Source organism: Momordica charantia (genome assembly GCF_013281855.1).
Source record: "Momordica charantia cultivar OHB3-1 chromosome 8 unlocalized genomic scaffold, Mcharantia_2.0 BLBB01000008.1, whole genome shotgun sequence".
Classification (NCBI taxonomy): Eukaryota; Viridiplantae; Streptophyta; class Magnoliopsida; order Cucurbitales; family Cucurbitaceae; genus Momordica; species Momordica charantia.
This window is the reverse complement of record NW_028275166.1, coordinates 20,925,263-20,943,078: the sequence shown is the minus strand read 5'-3', so window position 1 is coordinate 20,943,078 and position 17,816 is coordinate 20,925,263. Positions and strand designations below refer to the sequence as shown.

Sequence of the window (17,816 nt, the reverse complement as noted above, 5' to 3'; positions counted from 1 at the left end):
TCAGTTTCAAACAGTAAATAGTGTTATAAAGTAAAAGTGACTATCTCATGGTCCGGTCTTATGCAAACTCTTTGCACGGGACACCCCCACTCGCATGTCTTCACATGGACGAATTAGGATCACATCGTTTGTACTAGCTACAAAGTGGGCCGCATCCATAGTGTTCCCAGAATAAGGCGCCTAACCTCATTCCTATACTATAGACCATTTAGACTGTTAACTCAAACTTGATCCATATTTATGTCTCTTACATAGTGTTTGAGTCTCAGGTAACAGTCTAGGATTCTTTATTTTATTGGATTTAGATAAAGTAAGAACATTTTATTTGATCAATAACTACTTCTTGATTAAAACCTTCAATAACAACTTTATTGAATGATAAAAGTATATCTGTCATTTTCAAACTATGAGTTTTAGGACATAAAACCCAACAAACTCCCACTTGGACTAAAACTCCAATGGTACATTTTATTGAGTTTAAGTGAGAAAATACAAGAAGATTGGGCATACATCAGATACACGCCGAATTATTCTCCCACTTATCCTAGTTTACAAAACTCGTAGTCCTAGACTCTCTAGGTGACCCTCAAACACTTTAGCCGAGAGGGCCTTAGTAAATGGATTAGCAAGATTCTCTTCCGAGGCTATCTGAGTGACGACCACGTCTCCCCGGTTTACTATCTCCCTTATGAGATGGTATTTCCGCTCAATATGCTTTGCGCGCTTATGGCTTCTAGGTTCCTTGGAATTTGCAACTGCTCCACTGTTATCACAAAAGAGAGTGATGGGCAGATGTATGTCTGGAACGACTTCCAGATCAGTCAAAAATTTCCTGAGCCACACTGCTTCCTTTGCTGCTTCAGAAGCAGCTACGTATTCAGCTTCCATTGTGGAGTCTGCAATGCAAGTTTGCTTTACACTTCTCCACACTACTGCTCCTCCATTCAAAGTGAACACTGATCCCGATGTAGATTTTCTAGCATCTTTATCGGTCTGAAAATCAGAGTCAGTGTATCCAGTAAGGATCAGATCCTTAGCACCATACACGAGCATATAGTTCCTCGTTCTCCTAAGATACTTGAGGATATTTTTAACGGCAGTCCAATGATCATATCGTGGATTAGACTGATATCTGCTGACTATCCCTACTGCATAGCATATGTCAGGTCTAGTACATAACATAACATACATTAAGCTTCCAACAGCTGAAGCGTAGGGAATATGTCTCATCCCCTCAATTTCTTAAGGTGTCTTAGGACACTGTTCCTGAGACAGGTGAATTCCATGTCTAAAAGGTAATAAACCTCTTTTGGAATTCTGCATCTTATATCTAGACAACATTTTGTCGATATAAGTTGCTTGAGACATGGCTAGTGTCTTGTTCTTTCGGTTCCGAACTATTTGGATCCCTAGAACATGCTGTGCATCTCCCAAATCTTTCATTTGGAATTGCTTAGCTAGCCATTTTTTAACGTCAGACAGAAAACCTACATCATTCCCAATGAGTAGGATGTCGTCAACGTACAAAACTAGAAACGCTACAGTGGAATTGACGATTTTCTTATATACACAAGGTTCGTCAACATTTTGCTCAAAGCCATAAGGTTTGATCGCAATATCAAATCTTATATTCCAGGACCGAGATGCTTGCTTCAATCCATAAATGGATCTCTGAAGCTTACAAACCTTTTGTTCTTGGCCCTGTTCAATGAACCCCTCTGGTTGGACCATATAGATACTCTCTTCAAGACTTCCATTTAGGAATGTTGTCTTGACATCTATCTGCCAAATTTCATAATCATAAAAAGTGGCGATGGACAAGAGTATCCTAATCGACTTTAGCATGGCAACAGGAGAGAAAGTTTCCTCATAGTCAACTCCCTCTCTCTGGTTGAAACCCTTTGCCACAAGTCGAGCCTTGAAAGTCTGTACTTTCCCGGTATGGTCTCTTTTTCTCTTGTAGATCCATTGACTGGCGTTTTTCTGAACGCACGCACTAAGCGTGGTAACAATTATATAGATGCAAGCGCACACCTGTCAGAGTAATATAAAATGGATGGAGTATCCAAGTATCGATCCTCAAGGACTTCTAAATAATTTCCAAACTCTAAAGTTTTAAAGAATAGTGAATGTTGAAATGAGTGATTCTTGTAAAATGGGAAGTGGTCACAAATAATGGTTTTGGATTTGGGATTTGGACTTATAATGATAAAACCTAGCCCGAATTACTTCAAGTTAGCCAACAAAGAATCAAGGACATGCTAAGGACAATATGCATTTTACTTTAGAAACGAACGACTACGCTTCTCACTTGACTTATGTCTAAGCAAGTTCAAAGTCCTAAGACATTCCCTAATATGTCGATTATGGGAGATATCTTAGTTTTAGGATGGAAATAGTCGCAACCTCGGGTTAAGGTCTTATGTCTAGGCTACTTAAGCGGAACCTTTATGTCTAAGGCGCTCCTCTCCTCCGTTTAACCACTCAACAATGCAAATAAGCAACCTTTTCACTATTGACTTGTTAAGACTTACAGTGGCCTTCTCTAAATCCTAACTTTTTGGGAAAACATGTTGAGCAATGAATGGAAAGCAAAAACACTACTTCTTAGCAACCCTTATTAGAAATAAAAGGCTAACTATCCATAACCGGGCTAGAGACAGGAATTTAGAAAGACATATTGAAGAAAATACAGCAAGTAAAATGGTTGAAATTGGAATGCATGTGTGAAAAACAAAAGTTAACTAACGGAGAGTTTTGCTCGGGATTGAGAGCTTCGCCCTTCTCTTTCAAGCAAGGGGGAGTGTCACGTGCTCTTTCCTCCAAAAACACAACTCTCTTAACTAAAAATAAAGTAAAGGCAAAGGGAAGATAAGCAAAGTACTGGATTTTTATATATTTGAATAAGTAGAAAATAACTAAGTACAAATGTAAACAAAACAAAGCTCAATAAAGGAATGTAAAGTGCTCGGGATTTAAAAACCAAAAGCAACTAATGAAATCAACTCAAAAGTACTTAGAAAGCAACAAAGAAACACTAAAAATGATCAAGAGAAGGAAGCAAGGCTTGATGAATTTGGTGGAGAAGTTGCTGATTGTACTGCTGTTGCGGTGGTGGGATGTATTGCTGTGTAGGAGGAACATAGGGCTGGTTGTTCTGCTGGCTCTGCCCTTGATTAAGACCGCTCGAACCTCCTTGACCTCCCCATGAGAAATTAGGGTGGTGCCTCCAACCTGGGTTGTAGGTGTTCGAATATGGGTTAAAGTTCCTATTGTTCCCATGTCCTACATAAAAAACGGAAGCAGGGTTATGTGGACAATTATCATAAATATGGTTTTCATTGCAAAATGAACAAATGAGATCGTTGACTTGGCAAACAGGGGCAGGAGTGCAATAATCCGGCTGCACAGGTTGTATCGGCGTGGCTAATGGATTTTTTATTCCCAATGCCATCTCTTTCAGCCTCTGGTTTATTGTAACCATCTCTTTTTGCATCGAGGTCGCAATGTCCAGAGCAAAACTCCAGCTGGATCTTGCTTCTTTGGTGCTGCCCTAGATCTTTGCGAACACCATAGTTGGTTGTGTGAAGCTAAGTCATTTAGGATGTCGACTATCTCGTTGAATGTCTTCTTTGTAAAGGCTCCGTTGGCAGCATTGTTTAGCATCATCTTATTAGGATGATCTAAACCTCTAAAGAAATGTTCTATTTGGATGCATGCCGGCAAGCCATGGTTCAGACATTTCCTGATTAATTCTTTAAATCTTTCCCACGCCTCGTGAACAGGTTCACGATCATACTGTCTAAAGGAGATGATCTCCTCTCTGATATCAGCGTGGCGAGTAGGTGGGAAGAATTTTGTTAAGAACTTCTCCACTAACGACCCCCATGTGGTGATGGATCCCCGTGGAAATGCATTGAGCCATGCTCTAGCTTGGTCCTTCAAAGAAAATGGAAAAAGTGTTAGTCTAAGAGCATCGTCTGTTATATCAGGTAATCGAAATGCATTTGCAATTTCAACGAATGATTTCAGATTATCATGTGGATCCTCATGTTCCTGCCCTCTAAAATGTCCAATTGTCTGCAACATTTGGAACATCATTGGTTTAAGCTCAAAGTTTGCGTGGGCTGGAATAGGGTTGACTATCCCTGAATCAAAGTTCTGAAAAGCCGTGGTGGCATATTCTCGCATTGCCACATCTTTGTTGTCCGCCATCTGGATATGGTTGAATTCATCATTTCTTGCGTGATCCCTCATATTACCATTAACAGCAGGTGGATCAACCGGATCACGAGGTGGAATATCTGCCATTGATGTGCTCGTATTTTCTACCTCACTTTCAGGACTGAATTCACCTTCTCTCTCTTTTTGCTTTTCTAGTTGTTTTCGAAGTCTTTGCTCCTTTCGAGTTTTTCGAAGGGTCCGCTCAATCTCAGGGTCAAGGGGTAGAAGAAAAGATCTTGTGCTCATGCACTTTAACTTACCCTTATGAGCTAAACGACCAAAAATATAGAACAAAAACGGTGGATAGAAATTACACCCAACAACAATTCACAAAAATAAAAACTAAAAGAATTTTAAAATAATTTTAAAACTAAAGTCCCCGGCAACGACGCCAAAAACTTGACTGGTGGTTTTCTGAACGCACGCACTAAGCGTGGTAACAATTCTATAAATGCAAGCGCACACCTGTCAGAGTAATATAAAATGGATGGAGTATCCAAGTATTGATCCTCAAGGACTTCTAAATAATATCCAAACTCTAAAGTTTTAAAGAATAGTGAATGTTGAAATGAGTGATTCTTGTAAAATGGGAAGTGGTCACAAATAATGGTTTTGGATTTGGGATTTGGACTTATAATGATAAAACCTAGCCCGAATTACTACAAGTTAGCCAACAAAGAATCAAGGATATGCTAAGGACGATATGCATTTTACTTTAGGAACCAACGACTACGCTTTTCACTTGACTTATGTCTAAGCAAGTTCAAAGTCCTAAGACATTCCCTAATATGTCTATTATGAGAGATATCTTAGTGTAGGATGGAAATAGTCGCAACCTCGGGTTAAGGTCCTATGTCTAGGCTACTTAAGCGGAACCCTTATGTCTAAGGCGCTCCTCTCCTCGGTTTAACCACTTAAAAAGGCAAATAAGCAACCTTTTCAGTATTGACTTGTTAAGACTTACAGTGGCCTTCTCTCAATCCTCACTTTTTGGGAAAACATGTTGAGTAATGAATCAAAAGCAAAAACACTACTTCTTAGCAACCCTTTTTAGAAATAAAAGGCTAACTATCCATAACCGGGCTAGAGACGGGAATTTAGAAAGACATAATGAAGAAAATACAGCAAGTAAAATGGTTGAAATTGGAATGCATGTGTGAAAAACAAAAGTTAACTAACGGAGAGTTTTGCTCGAGATTGAGAGCTTCGCCCTTCTCTTTCAAGCAAGGGGGAGTGTCACGTGCTCTTTCCTCCAAAAACACAACTCTCTTAACTAAAAATAAAGTAAAGGCAAAGGGAAGATAAGCAAAGTGCTGGATTTTTATATATTTGAATAAGTAGAAAATAACTAACTACAAATGGAAACAAAACAAAGCTCAATAAAGGAATGTAAAGTGCTCGGGATTTAAAAACCAAAAGCAACTAATGAAAGCAACTCAAAAGTACTTAGAAAGCAACAAAGAAACACTAAAAATGATCAAGAGAAGGAAGCAAGGCTTGATGATTTTGGTGGAGAAGCTGCTGGAATTTATAGCTGTGCAGAATAGGTTAGGTAGGTCCTAAAACGATGGTGAATCACCCATTTCCAACATCTTTGACTGACTAAATCATGCTCAAACTGATAGTGGAACACTTCTTCTACACGTATGCATCGGTTGGAACCACCAAAACGCATTGGAAGACGCGTTTCATTAAGGGCAAAGTTGGAAGAAAACCAGTTTTTCTGCAGGCACGCAGGCGTCTGGCGCCTCCTGAGGTACTTTTCCGTCTTTTTGCTTCTTTTGATTAATTTCCACTCCCAAATGATCCTAAAATGTCATAAATATAATATAAGCCAACCACAAACCATCATATATAAATTTTGCATGAATTGGAACTCAAACGACCAAGAAAAAGTCTGAAACAAAGCTAAAACATAGTAAAAACAGCATCTAAAACCTTCTTTTTACGCATGTAAACAAGCGTAATCACACCCTCTCTCTGGTTGAAACCCTTTGCCACAAGTCGAGCCTTGAAAGTCTGTACTTTCCCGGAATGGTCTCATTTTCTCTTGTAGATCCATTTACAACCAATTGGCTTTACGTCATTTGGCTGATCTACAAGAACCCAGACCGAATTTGAATACATTGATTCCATTTCAAAGTCCATGGCTTTTATCCATTGGTCTCGGTCCACATCATTCATCGCCTATTTATAGGTTGATGGATCATCTATGCCGTCATCTGGTATGACGATTTGAGTTTGAGTTAAACCCAAGTAACGGTCAGGCTGAAGATCAACCCTCCCACTACGTCGAGGCATTCTCAACTCTTGAGAAGGATGTGACTGACCATAAATGTTAGTTCCATCAACTACTTTAGTTGATGAACTAGCTCTTTCTGCAGTGTTTTTGGACATCTCATTCAATACTAGCCTACTGCGAGGTTGATGACTCCTAATGTGGTCTTCCTCTAAGAATGTGGCATTTGTCGACACAAATACTTTATTCTCTTGAGGATTATAAAACAAACCACCTTTTGATTCTTTTGGGTAACCTACAAATAGGCATAATTTTGAACGTCGTTCCAATTTCTTAGAGTTTTGCACCAACACGTGTGCTGGGCAGCCCCAAATCCTAAAGTGACGTAAACTACCTTTACGCCCTTTCCATAGCTCATAAGGTGTATCAGAAACACTCTTAGAGGGAACATTGTTCAAAATGTAGACAGCGGTCTCTAACGCATGTCCCCAAAAGGAATCAGGTAATTGAGCATAGCTCATCATAGAGCGAACCATGTCTAACAAGGTTCGGTTTCTTCTTTCAGATACACCGTTCTGTTGAGGCATATTAGGTGCAGAAAGTTGTGACTGAATTCCATGTTCTATCAAATAGTCTTGGAATTTCAAGTCCATGTACTCTCCACCTCGATCCTATCGAAGTGTCTTTATTGATGTACCTAGTTGGTTTTCAACTTCTGCCTTATATTCCTTGAACTTTTCAAGGGTTTCAGACTTGTGATGCATTATGTAAATATGACCATACCTAGAATAATCATCAATGAAGCTGATGAAATATTCATACCCACCTCGAGCTCTTACGTTCATCGGTCCACAAAGGTCTGAGTGAACGAGCTCTAAGGGTATCGTGGCTCTAAGACCTTTTCCAGTAAAAGATCTTTTAGTCATCTTTCCCTAAAGACAGGACTCGTACGGTGGTAAGGAGTCATCTTCTAACTTATTTAGAAGTCCACTCTTAACCAGCCTCCCAATCCTATTGAGATTTATATGTCCAAGTCTTAAGTGCCATAAAAAAGCGTTAGAAGAAACCTTTTGCCTTTTATTCTGAGTTTCGACAGTTCTAAACATCTCAGTCATAAAGATAAAATTTGCTCTGGTTGGTCTTAACTTATATAAGTTGTTTTCGAGTATAGCAGAACAAATTTGAATACCTTTTCTGAATATGAACGCTTCATTAATTTCAAAGGATATTCTATACATTTGTTCTAATAAACATGAGATAGATATTAAGTTCATTTTCATAAGAGGAACATACAAAACATTTTCTAGTAAAATGTATCTATCGTCAAAAAATAACTTTAAATCTCTCACTGCTTTGGCTGAGACAACATCTCCAGTTCCAACTTTGAGAATTATCTCGCCTTCTTCCAGCTTCTTCCAGGAACTAGTTTCCTGAAATGAGAAACAAATATGGTTAGTGGCTCCTGGATCAAGTATCCAGGTGGAAGTATCATACTCCACTAAACATGTTTCAACAACTAGTAAATCGTATTTACCTGTCGTTGCTTTCTCTGCTGCTTCATCAATGGTGGCCCCGTTCACTTCAGCAGTATTGAAGTGGACCATCATGTCCAGGACATGTTCTCTAACAGAGGTCCCCTCCTTCATATGCTCATTGTAAACATATTTAAGTGCCTCGTGCCTCAAGGTCGATGAAGGTTCCCCAAACATCGCCTTTAATGAATCCATGATTTCCTTTGCAGTCATCAAGGGTTCATGTTTCTTTGCCAATACATCAGTCATGCTGGCAAGAATGTAGACACGGGCCTTATCGTTGGCCTTGACCCATCGATCAAATGCTTCCCGAACATTTCGGTTGGCATTTGCGGCAGGGGTTTATGGACATTCCTCAGTTAAGACGAATCATAGGTTATCGACGACTAGTATCGTATTGAGATTGTTTTTCCACGTTGAATAATTGACCCCGTTTAGTTTTTCCGAAGCTAAGAGTTGAACTATTGAGCTATTCATGCTGAAAAACAAACATACTTTATATTAGTTTCTAAATCCAATTTTAAGTTTAGCAAATTCTAATAAAGTACCCAATTTTTATTTATATTTGCAACGATACTTCAATGGTTTAGAACAGCCTCCACCGAGAGGCAGTCAACCATTCCTCCATTGAATTAAGACAATCTTGACTAAATGCTAATACCAGAATAACTGTTATTCCTATAGCCTTTAGTTATCGTTTGGTTTGGTCAAGAATATACTAACTCTTAGTAATTCTTGTAAGTGTGACCTTCCACTTTTAGACTTCTAAGATTAGGATCAATATGCTCCCGAAATTGGAAAGTCAAGATTGAAAACGAATCTAAGAAATCCTATCCTTTTAGGAGTTCGCGGTGTTCCGAATACTATAATACCACCCTCCGATTGGTAAGGTCGCTCCAGGGCAGACATGCAGGCGCATTATAGGACTCTCACGGTGCGACCTAATGGAAGAGACCGTAGGATTTTGTTGACACTAATCCTTCACCCACTTACTATGAACTACTTCCCCTATTCACCCTGTTCATAACCCATGCAAACACTCTCCGAAGGGAGGCCGCTCCCAGGGCGGCACGAAGCCAAGCATGGATCTCACGCTGTGAACTCTTAGGGACGCTAGAGCTAATAGTACGTTACTAATCTCCAGCTGAAGTGTTCTAGACGGTTTTAGGATATATTTTCACTTTAGGCTTATATTCAGGCTAAATAAACATATCCTAAGTCTAGGTGATTCATCCAAATATAACTCTTATATTGGATTTAAACCTATAATGTCTAGGTGATAAACCAATTTTATTACCTCACACCGCTCACGCATGCTCATGAAATTGGTTAACACAACTCAAGAACCGACTCAATCTCCAGGTAGGGGGTGTTCCGTAAATCGTCAACTTAAATACCCCCAGCCTTAGATAAGATTTTATCGGGTGAGTGTTCATGTTTTACCAATTTATGAGTAACGACCTAGTTTCTGCCTATGAAAACTTTTGCATTGGCCATTTAACCCTAAGTGAGCATGCATACTATCTTTATTATGAATTTTAATGTCTATCTCTTTTATAACACTTATAAACTATAGGCATGCTCCATAACCATACATTCAAATCATAATTTGAATCTATCATGCATACTATACATTATAACTACTTATAAGATATCTCATGCATGATACATGCTTAATCCTATGGTGGGATTTTAAATCTAAATGGTATACATTATGCACATTCAATATAAAACATTTAATTCATACATTCATAATGCATAATTAAATCAACAATTAAATTGGACCGGTTTTGGAATCCTTACAACGAAATTAAACTAAATTATTACAAAACAATTTTGTAGAAACTTGAACCGGCCTTGAACCTCTTCAAACCGGACCTCCAAGAACCCAAACCAGCTTGAAACAGCACGAACCGGACCAAAAAGGGAGGATAACCGAACCGAGTCGAAAGATTTGTCGCAGGCGGGTTTGAAGCTAAATTTCAGCCTTTATCTCTTTGAATTTGACCAATATTACAACCTAATTCCAACTCTAATGACTTCGGAAAAAAAAATAATAACAAATAAAAGGACACAATTACAAGCCAAAACTAAGAGGATTGCCAGAACCGTAATATATCCAATTTAATTCAACCACAACATTCATCAAATGAATTTGTACCCACCATATGCAAATGAATGTTATTCTAGATGCTCTGATACCACATGATGGAGAAAATACATACATGCACAGCGGAAGTGAGCAAGAATCGAAATAACAATCTAGATGCATAATACAACCTAGGATTAAACATGCATGATCATACATTATGATGCTTAGAGACAAGTAGAGAAAAATACAAACCTTTGTAGCTTTTCAAAAATCTTCAAATAGCTCCAATGAAGGACCACCAAGAGATCTTCCTAGCTATTCTCAAGGCTTGGAATAGAGTGGTGGGACTCTTTTTAGAGAAGTAAAAATTAGAGAAAAGTGGAGCTAAAAGGAGTTATGTAAGCTTTTTGAAAACACATCAAATGGCCAAAGATTCCAAGAGATCTTGATGTTTGAACAAAAGCCTTCTTAAATAGGCAAATTACATACAACTCTTACATGTCAAAGTTCACCAAAAGCTTACAACACATATTCCACTCATGCATGGCATGACTAGGTGTCAAAATGCATGTCTAAGTTCACCAAAAGCTTACAACACACATTCCACTCATGCATGGCATGGCTAAGTGTCAAAAAGTGGATTTTTGAGATTATTTAAATGTTCCACTCAACAAGTTAGTGGAATTTTCCACCAACTTGGTTAAAAACATTATTTTAATCTACTTTAGTCAACCTTTGACTTTCTCTGGTCAAAGTCAACTATTTGACTTTTTCTAAAATCCGATGTTTGATGAAATCCATGCCTCCGATTATGAATCCGCATTCATAATTTTAATATTTAAATCCTATTTAAATATTTTGTCCAAATTTCTCAAATTGATATCATATATCAATTACTTAATCATATCTCATATGATTAACTTAATTCGTACGATTTGAATTATTCCTTCAAATTATTCCAAGTTTATTCCTATATGAGCTAGCCAGGGGACCTTATGGACCTACAGATCATGAGCTCCAACGATCCGGGATTAACCGGTTAAACTCTTTAACCTAGTTAACCAACAATCGTTAACTACGCGGTCACTCCACTAAAGCTCGTAGCTGCACTCTCCTCACTGTAGATATATTATGTCCATTTGATATAACCATGATCAGTAAGTCTACCCTTCACAGGTTGTTCGTAATTACAGCTGGGTCAAAATACCACTTTACCCCTGTAATTACCTCTTGTTCCTTAAGTCTCACTAATCCTCTAATGAACAATGATTTGTAGTCCAACTATCAAATCAAAAAATCCTCTCAAACCTTTTGATGAGGGTGGCGCCAATTGTTTCAAGACCTGGATTCAGCCCTTAAGAGAACAACCTCTCTACTATCCCAAAGTTGGGTAGAAGTGAATTCCTTCTTGCACCCTATGTCCCTAGCTATCTACCGGGTCTTACCCCTGAAATGGGAGGCTTATTGAGCCAGCGTTGTTGAGCTGCTCTCACCCATGCAGATCTAAGGATAATCCCGAGTAAACAGAAGTTCATAGTTAGCTCAGGATTAAGATCGAGTTACCTAGGCCATCAAAGTTGAGATCGTCAGTTTCAAACAGTAAACGGTGTTATAAAGTAAAAGTGACTATCTCATGGTCCGGTCTTATGCAAACTCTTTGCACGGGACACCCCCACTCGCATGTCTTCACATGATCGAATTAGGATCACATCGTTTGTACTAGCTACAAAGTGGGCCGCATCCATAGTGTCCCCAGAATAAGGCGTCCAACCTTATTCCTATACTATAGACCATTTAGACTGTTAACTCAAACTTGATCCATATTTATGTCTCTTACATAGAGTTTGAGTCTCAGGTAACAGTCTAAGATCCTTTATTTTATTGGATTTAGATATAGTAAGAACATTTTATTGGATGAATAACTACTTATTGATTAAAACCTTCAATAACAACTTTATTGAATGATAAAAGTATATCTGTCATTTTCAAACTATGAGTTTTAGGACATATAACCCAACAGTAAAAAGGAAGTGTGCAGATTCCTTATGGGTATTTGAAAACGTTTTCTGTTTTTGAAAGGAAAAAGGATTTTGAAAGAGAAAGTTTTATCATTTCAAACTTGGTTTATAGTGACTAAGCTTACAAAGGCAATAGAATGGTAGGCTTTGACATCTTTTCCCTGAGACAATTTATGATTGAATATCTCGGTTGCTTTTGCTTTACCTTGTCCATGTGTTAGAAAGCTGATTAAAGTTGCTAAGTTTTGCTTGAGGACAAGCAAAAAGTTAAGTTTGGGGGTGTGATTACGCTGGTTTACATGCACAAAAAGAAGGTTTTAGATGCTGTTTTTACTATGTTTTAACTTTGTTTCGGAATTTTTCTCGGTCGTTTGAGTTCCAATTCATGCAAAATTCATATATGATGGTTTGTGGTTGGCTTATATTGTATTTATGACATTTTAGGACCATTTGGGAGTGCAAATTAATCAAAAGAAGCAAAAAGACAGAAAAACCATCATGGGAGGCGCCAGGCGCCTGGGAGGCTGCAGAATTCCTGATTTTCTTCCAACTTTGCCTTTAATGAAACGCGTCTTCCAATGTTTTTTGGTGGTTCCAACCGATGCATACATGTAGAAGAAGTGTTCCACTATCAGTTTGAGCACGATTTAGTCAGTCAAAGGAGTTGGAAATGGGTGATCCACCAGCGTTTTAGGACCTACCTAACCAATTCTGCACAGCTATAAATTCCAGCAGCTTCTCCACCAAAATCATCAAGCCTTGCTTCCTTCTCTTGATCATTCTTAGTGTTTCTTTGTTGCTTTCTAAGTACTTTTGAGTTGCTTTCATTAGTTGCTTTTAGTTTTTAAATCCCGAGCACTTTACATTCCTTTATTGAGCTTTGTTTTGTTTCCGTTTGTACTTAGTTATTTCCTACCTATTCAAATATATAAAAATCCAGCACTTTGCTTATCTTTCCTTTGCCTTTACTTTATTTTTAGTTAAGAGAATTGTGTTTTTGGAGGAAAGAGCACGTGACACTCCCCCTTGCTTGAAAGAGAAGGGCGAAGCTCTCAATCCCGAGCAAAACTCTCCGTTAGTTAACTTTTGTTTTTCACACATGCATTTCAATTTCAACCATTTTACTTGCTGTATTTTCTTCAATATGTCTTTCTACATTCCCGTCTCTAGCCCGGTTATGGATAGTTAGCCTTTTATTTCTAAAAAGGGTTGCTAAGAAGTAGTGTTTTTGCTTTCCATTCATTGCTCAACATGTTTTCCCAAAAAGTTAGGATTTAGAGAAGGCCACTGTAAGTCTTAACAAGTCAATACTGAAAAGGTTGCTTATTTGCATTGTTGAGTGGTTAAACCGAGGAGAGGAGCGCCTTAGACATAAGGGTTCCGGTTAAGTAGCCTAGACATAGGACCTTGAAGTTGCGACTATTTCCATCCTAAAACTAAGATATCTCTCATAATTGACATATTAGGGAATGTCTTAGGACTTTGAACTTGCTTAGACATAAGTCAAGTGAAAAGCGTAGTCGTTGGTTCCTAAAGTAAAATGCATATCGTCCTTAGCATATCCTTGATTCTTTGTTGGCTAACTTGAAGTAATTCGGGCTAGGTTTTACCATTATAAGACCAAATCCCAAATCCAAAACCATTATTTGTAACCACTTCCCATTTTACAAGAATCACCCATTTCAACGTTCACTATTCATTAAAACTTTAGAGTTTGGAAATTATTTAGAAGTCCTTGAGGATCGATACTTGGATACTACATCCATTTTATATTACTCTGACAGGTGTGTGCTTGCATCTATAAAATTGTTACCACGCTTAGTGCGTGCGTTCAGCATAACCCCAGTCACCAGCGAAGAAGATTCTTTGAATTTGTATAGCACGAAACAGAGAATCCAATAAACTGTAAATATTTTAGGTGTTGGGTTTTATGCCTTAAACTCGTGGATAATGAAGGTAAACAAATATTATTTATTGAATTCAATAAACATGTTATTGAGGTTTCATTTAGCATTACGTTGACAAAAATCCAATGAACTAACGGCCTATGCTCTTTAATGTAATTTGAACAGTATGTGGTTAACATACAGGGGATCATGTTCATCAGGTAATAACCTAAAAGGTCTATAGTATATAGATAAGGCTGGGTATCTTATCCTGGTGACACTATGCATACTGCCCAATTTTTATTTGATACAAACGAATTGATCTGAATCGTTCATGTAGAGACATACGAGTTGGGGTATCTATCCTATACAATGAGTTTTTATAAGACTGAACCGTGAAATAATTAATCTCTCTTTGTAACACCGTTAGAATTTCATAGGATGACCATATGTAACTCGATCTCAATCTTGAGCGAATTATGGACTCCTACCTATGAGGGATCGTCCTTTAATTTGTATGGGTGAGAGTGGCCCGAATCACGGACTCGATATACCTTCCACTTTGGGAATGAAACTAAGTGGGGACCTGGAAACATATCTACGCAAGATGGAATTCACTTGTTCCCGACTTTAGGGTAAGTAGATGAGTTGTTCCCTTAAGTGCTAACTCCGGGTCTTGAACGATGGGACTCCACCCTCTCACTAGCCCGAGAGGGACGTGCTTTATGGTTAGACCATATACAAATTGTTCATTAAAGGATCAGTGGTACTTAAAGAGCAAGAGATAATTAAGGGGTAAAACGATAATTTGACCCACTGTAGTTACGACCGACTCGTGAAAGATTGACTTACTTGTAATGGATATATCCATGGACGCAACATGTTCTACAATGCAAAAGAGTGCAGTTGTGGGTCTTTATTGGAATGCCACATAGTTAAAGTGGGAAGTTTGGGTGATTTTTGTTGAAAAACAAAACCACAATTCTCTTTAAAATTAGCTATCTATCTCAAATACAAAAATTTCCTCACTTTCCAAAGCGGGTTCGAAATCGGCCCTTGCTAAGAGAATAGCGGGGAAGGCTTTTTTATGGCTTCTAGGTTCGACATCGTCGTTTTTTGAAGAAGTATCTTCGAATATAGGTTTCTTTACTACCCTTTTATAAAGCTTATGTCTTTTCTTTCTGGTATAAATCAAAGCACAAATGTTCACGCGGTTTTGCTGCAAGATTCCATCCTACATAGAGAAGCTACTTGAAAGATTTAACATGAGCAAAGCTAAAGCAGTAAGTTCTCATCTATCTATCCACTTTAAACTGAATAGCAAGCATGGTCCTTCTACAGATAAAAGAGAGAATGAAGAGATAGGCAGAGTTCCATATGCTTCAGCAGTCGGGAGTTTGATGTACTCCATGGTATGCACTAGACTGGATATTGTGCATGTTGTTGGTGTTGTTAGTCATTTTATGTCTAATCTAGGAAAACAACATTGTGGGGGGGGGGGGGGGGGGGGTGCAGTCAAGTGTATTATGATAAATTTGTATGGTACTTCTAGGATGAAGCTCACTTTTGGAAGTGGAAAGCTAGAGCTTGTCGGCTACACTAATTCAGATATGGCAGGAGATTTAGATATTGAAAGTCTACTTCTGACTATTTGATAACATTCCCAGGTGGTGTAATATCATAGCAATCAAGATTACGAAAGTGTGTTGCACTTTCTACGACTAAAGTAAAGTATATTGCAATAGTAAAGACGTGCAAAGAGAATTTGTTGATGAATCGAATTATGCAGGAGCTCAACTTCAAGCAACGATAGTATGTAATATTCTGCAATAATCAGAGTGTTATTCATCTCGGTATGAATTCAATATTTCATTTGAGAACTAAACACATAGATGTGAGGTATCACTGGATGAGAGATGCTTTCAATGATTGACTGTTTAAACATGAGAAGATACATATTGATCGTAATGGATCCAATATGTTGACAAATAATCTACCAAAAGAAAAGCCTAAGTTTATCGTTTCCTTATTGGAATGACGATTTGTTGGATATTCTCACTTATTGTGAAGCCTAACTAAAACAAGACCTATTTGGCCTTTTTAAGTTTTTTTTTTGTTTTTTGTTTTTTTTTTTAGGGTAGGTGCAACCGAAAAACTTAGAGAGAGAAAAGGTATGGCACTAAAACTGAGAGAAAAAATTAGAAAAGAAAAAAAAGGAGAAAATATTACTTCCATACATAACTGTTTTCAGTACGATTGTTTTCAGTACGATTGTAGGTCGATCCATGGTCGGATCGAGGTGAAATTTTGATAGCATGTTTGTAACAGAAGGGTCTTCAATCTGAACGGTGAAAATTTTTATTTACTATTTCTTATTAGGTTCATAGAAAAAAGGATAATTGATCAATAAAAATTAAGTATTTATCACAACACATATGATATAAGAAATGTGTAATAGTAAGAAGTTAAGTTGTGCCAAAAAAAAAATCTTAAATTATGACAAATACCAAATTAATTAGTAAGAAACATAAGGGTGAATTTTGCATGAGTTTATTAAAATTATATTGAGCTAACTCAAAACACTTAAAAGAATCATCATGTTTAGGGATGGCAAAGAAACCCGCGGGACCCGATCCTTGCGAGTATCTGACCCGATCGGGTTGGGGAATCCCTAGTTTGACCAGGGACGGGGTGGGGACGGGGAAGGTCTCCCCGCCCCGTCCTTGTCCCGTTTAATATTTTATTAATTTTTATACTTTTATATATAATAATATTAATATATATTAATTTTAATAAACATTTTTAAATTTTTTTTTTTTTTGAAAAAAATCCCAATAGGCATATTTAGCCATTTTTTTCTTTTACTTTTAACACCCATCAAATAAAATTAAATAAAAAACAAATATATTTATCACCCATAAAATAAAATTAAATAAAAAACAAATATATTTATCGGGGATGGGTTCACGGGGAACCATCCCCAATTAAGGAATCCCCACCCCGAAAATTTCGGGAACAGAGGCAGGGATGGGGATGGTCTGCCAACCCCGCCCCGTTGCCATTCCTAATCATGTTACACAAATGTTATGCGTCTCAAAACGTAATTTAAGTAAGAAATATTTTGGTAACTTAAACAAATAAAAAAAATAAAGAAAAATAAAAAACATCAATGAGCATATGACATTCCTTGATAAAATCAAAAGCAAAGTAATTCTAATGTAGACCCAAGATAGACAACAACACACGTTGAAATATCGATATATTTATTGTTCTAAAGGAAAATTTATTGTACTAGTGAAGTATGAATAAACTTTTCATTGTTTACATGCCACGTTTAGCATCGTAATAAAAACAATGTAGGTCCACAAGCATAAAAGAAACCTATATTGTCAACAAAGAATCATGTAAATAAAATCAAGTTTAAAAAAAAAAAAGAAAAAACGTAAGGCTCAGAAAAACATAGTCATGTGAAATGATTATAGATGATGTAAAACAGTGAGCTATAGTTAGCTTAATAATGGGCAATTTAGAGGTGCATTAAATAATTTGGCTGTGTGTTAATAGAAATGTTGTTGAAGGAAAGCTGAAGAAAGACTACAAAAAGTATGTTTGTGGCCAACTAAACAAGGGAAAAAAAGAAGGTAATAAATAATTAATAATGTGTAATTAATAGAAGATACTTCTCGTTTCTCAACAAATTTATTGGACCAACGCTATAATTATTCGAGTTGGTTGAAGCGGTGAGAGAGGCGACAGCTGCTTTTTGGCAGTTGGAAAAGCTCCAGAAGTAGTGGTGGTTTAAACTTGTAAAAGTGATGTAGAGCA

The 17,816-nt window shown here is 37.5% G+C and overlaps 1 long non-coding RNA gene, 1 other non-coding gene and 1 pseudogene across 2 annotated transcripts; 1 reads left to right on the top strand and 2 right to left on the bottom strand.

Moving 5' to 3' along the window:
- Window positions 1-379: 379 nt before the first annotated feature.
- Window positions 380-1,604, bottom strand: LOC148209760 (secreted RxLR effector protein 161 pseudogene; annotated as a pseudogene).
- A 2,120-nt stretch (window positions 1,605-3,724) lies between these two features.
- On the top strand, window positions 3,725-3,831 carry LOC148209759 (small nucleolar RNA R71). Its single transcript, XR_015793316.1, has one exon. It is a non-coding gene; the product is annotated as a small nucleolar RNA R71 (small nucleolar RNA).
- Window positions 3,832-7,527: 3,696 nt separating this feature from the next.
- Window positions 7,528-10,513, bottom strand: LOC148209758 (uncharacterized). The gene is made up of 3 exons (XR_015792856.1): window positions 10,340-10,513; window positions 7,998-8,473; window positions 7,528-7,893 (listed from the first exon to the last, which is right to left on the bottom strand). It is a non-coding gene; the product is annotated as an uncharacterized LOC148209758 (long non-coding RNA).
- Window positions 10,514-17,816: the final 7,303 nt, after the last annotated feature.